This window comes from Gopherus flavomarginatus, unplaced genomic scaffold (genome assembly GCF_025201925.1).
Source record: "Gopherus flavomarginatus isolate rGopFla2 unplaced genomic scaffold, rGopFla2.mat.asm mat_scaffold_91_arrow_ctg1, whole genome shotgun sequence".
Taxonomy (NCBI): Eukaryota; Metazoa; Chordata; order Testudines; family Testudinidae; genus Gopherus; species Gopherus flavomarginatus.
Window position 1 is genome coordinate 64,057 of NW_026115177.1, and position 3,770 is coordinate 67,826.

The following is a 3,770-nucleotide window of genomic DNA, read 5'->3' on the forward strand; positions in this document are numbered from 1 at the left end:
AACCTCAGCTGCAGGGGCACAAACCCTGGAGGCCCCAACATCAGCTCCAGGGACCCAACCCCTGAGCGCCCGAACCATAGCTCCAGAGGCCCAACCCATGAGCGCCCGAACCATAGCTCCAGGGATTAACCCCTGGGGAACCAACCACAGCTCCAGAGGTCCAACCCCTGGGGGCCCCAACACCAGCTAAAGGGGCCCAACCCCTGAGCGCCCGAACCATAGCTCCAGGGGCCTACCTCCTGGGGGACCCAACACCAGCTCCAGGGGCCCAACCCCTGACGGACCAAACAATACCTCCAGGGGCCTAACCCCTGGGGGCACCAACACCAGCTCCAGGGGTCCAACCCCTGAGAGCCCACACCATAGCTACAGGGGCCTAACCCCTCGGGGCCCCCACCCCAGCTCCAAGAGCCCAACCCCTGAGCGAACGAACCATAACTCCAGGGGCCTAACCCATAGGGGCCCCAACCCGAGCTCCAAGGGCCCAATCCCTGAGCGCCCGAACCATAGCTCCACGGGCCTAACCCCCGGTGGCCCCAGCCCCAGCTTCAGGGTCCCAACCCCTGGGGCCCTCGAACCCAGCTCCAGGTGCCCAACCCCTGAGCGCCCGAACCATAGCTCCAGGGGCCTAACCCCCAGGGGCCCCAACCCCAGCTTCAAGGGCTCAAACCATGAGCCCCGGAACAATAGCTCCAGGGGCCTAATCCATGGGGGCCCCAACACCAGCTCCAGTGGCCCAACCCCTGGAGGCCCCAACACCAGCTCCAGGGGCCCAATCCCTGAGCACCCAAACAATACCTGCAAGGGCCTAACCCCTGGGGGCCCCAACACCAGCTCCAGGAACCCAACCCCTGAGCGCCCGAACCATAGCTCCAGATGCCCAACCCCTGGGGGCCCATCCCCATCTCCAGGGGCCCAACCCCTGGGGGCCCCAACAAAAGCTCCAGGAACCCAACCCCTGAGCGCCCGAACCATAGCTCCAGATGCCCAGCCCCTGGGGGCCCATCCCCATCTCCAGGGGCCCAACACCTGGGGGCCCCAACAAAAGCTCCAGGGGTCCAACCCCTTAGTGCCCGAACCAAAGCTCCAGGGGCCTAACCCCAGGGGGCCCCAACCCCAGCTCCAAGGTCCGAACCCCTGGTGGCTCCAACCCCAGCTCCAGGGGCCCAAACCCTGGGGGCCCCAACACCAGCTCCAGGGACCCAACCCCTGAGCGCCCGAACCATAGCTCCAGAGGCCCAACCCCTGAGCGCCCGAACCATAGCTCCAGGGGCTTAACCCCTGGGAACCAACCCCCGCTCCAGAGGCCCAACACCTGGGGGCCCCAACCCCAGCTCCAGAGGCCCTACTCCTGGGGGAACCAACACCAGCTAAAGGGGCCAAACCCCTGAACGCCCGAACCATAGCTCCAGGGGCATAACCCCTGAGGGCCCCAACACCAGCTCCAGGGGACCAACCAATGACCGACCGAACAATACCTCCAGGGGCCTAACCCCCTGGGGGCCCCAACCCCAGTTCCAGAGGCCCTACTCCTGGGGGCCCCAACACCAGCTAAAGGGGCCAAACCCCTGAACGCCCGAACCATAGCTCCAGGGGCCTAACCCATGGGGGCCCCAACCCCAGCTCCAGGGCCCCAACCCCTGAGCGCCCGAATCATAGCTCCACGGGCCTAACCCCCGGGGGCCCCAACCCCAGCTTCAGGGTCCCAACCCCTGGGGCCCTCGACCCCAGCTTCAGGTGCCCAACCCCTGAGCGCCCGAACCATAGCTCCAGGGGCCTAACCCCCAAGGGCCCCAACCCCAGCTCCAAGGGCCCAACCCATGAGCCCCCGAACAATAGCTCCAGGGGCCTAATCCCTGGGGGCCCCAACACCAGCTCCAGGGGACGAACCCCTGGAGGTCCCAACACCATCTCCAGGGGCCCAACCCCTCAGCGCCCGAACCGTAGCTCCAGGGACCCAACCCCTGAGCGCCCGAACCATAGGTTCTGGGGCCTAACCCCTGGGGTCCCCAACACCAGCTGCAGTAGCCCAAACCCTGGGGGCCCCAACACCAGCTACAGGGGCCCAACCCCTGAGCGCCCGAACGATAGCTCCAGGGGCCTAACCCCTGGGGGCCACAACACCAGCTCCAGCGGCCCAAATCCTCAGCGCACGAAGAAAACCTCCAGGGGCCTAAACCCTGGGTGCCCAAACACCAGCTCCAGGGCCCAATCCCTGGGGCCCCCGACCCCAGATCCAGGGCCCAACGCCTGAGCGCCAGAATCATAGCTCCAGGGGAATAACCCCTAGGGGCCCCAACACTAGCTCCAGGGGCCAAACCCCTGAGGGCCCCAACACCAGCTCCAGCGGACCAACCCCTGAGCAAACGATCCATAGCTCCAGGGGCCCAGCACTTGAGAGCCTGAACCATAGCTCCAGGGGCCTAAGCCCTGAGCCCCAGCACCAGTTCCAGGGGCCCAACCCCTGGGGGCACCAACAACAGCTCCAGGGGCCCAACCCCTGAGTGCCCGATCCATAGCTCCATCGGCCTAACCCCTCGCGGCCACCACCCAAGCAACAAGGGACTAAGCCCTGAGCGCCCGATCCATAGCTCCAGGGGCCTAATCCCTGGGGGCTCCAACCCCAGCTCGAGGGATCCAACCCCTACGGACCCCAACACCAGCTCCAGGGGTCCAACCCCTGGGCGCCCGAGCCATAGCTCCAGGGGCCTTACCCCCGGGGGCCCCAACCCCAGCACCAGGGGCCCAACCCCTGGGGCCCTCGACCCCAGCTCCAGGGGCCCAACCCCTGAGTGCCCCAACCAGAGGTCCAGGGGCCTAACCCCCGGGGGCCCCAATCCTAGCTCCAGGGGCCCAACTCCTGGGGCTCTCGACCCAAGCTCCAGGGGCCCAACCCCTGAGCGCCCGAACCATAGCTCCAGGGGCCTAACCCCCCGGGGCCCCAATCCAATCTCCAGGGGCCCAACCCCTCGGGCCCTCGACCCCAGCGCCAGGGGCCCAACCCCTGAGCGCCCGATTCATAACTCCAGGGGCCTAACCCCCGGAGGCCCCAACCCCAGCTCCAAGGGCCCAACCCCTGAGCGCCCGAACCATAGCTCTAGGGGCCTAAGCCCCGGGGGCCCCAACCCCAGCTCCAGGGGCCCAACCCCTGGGGCCTTCGACCCCAGCTCCAGGGGTCCAACCCCTGAGCGCCCGAACCATACCTCCAGGGGTCTAACCCCTGGGGGCCCCAACAGCAGCACCAGGGGCCCAACCCCTGGGGGCCCCAACACCGGCTCCAGAGGCCCAACCCCTGAGCGCCCGAACCATAGCTCCAGGGGCCCAACCCCTGAGAGCCTGAACCATAGCTCCAGAAGCCCAACCCCCGGGGGCCCAAACCCCAGCTCCAGGGGCCAAACCCCTGAGCACCCGTACCATAGCTCCAGGGGCCTAACCCCCGGCGGCCCCAACCCCAGCTCCAGGGGTCCAACCCCTGGGGGCCCCAACACCAGATCCAAGGGCCCAACCCCTGAGCGCCCGAACCATAGCTCCAGGGGCCTAACCCATGGGGGCCCCCACCCCAGCTCTAAGGGCCCAACCCCTGAGCGCCCGAACCACAGCTCCAGGGGCCTAGCCCCTGGGGCCCCAGCACCAGCTCCAGGGGACCAACCCCTGTGGGCCCCAACACCAGCTCCAGGGGCCCAACCCCTGAGCGCCCGAACCATAGCTCCAGGGGCCTAAGCCCTACGGCCCCAGCACCAGCTCCAGGGGACCAACCCCTGTGGGCCCCA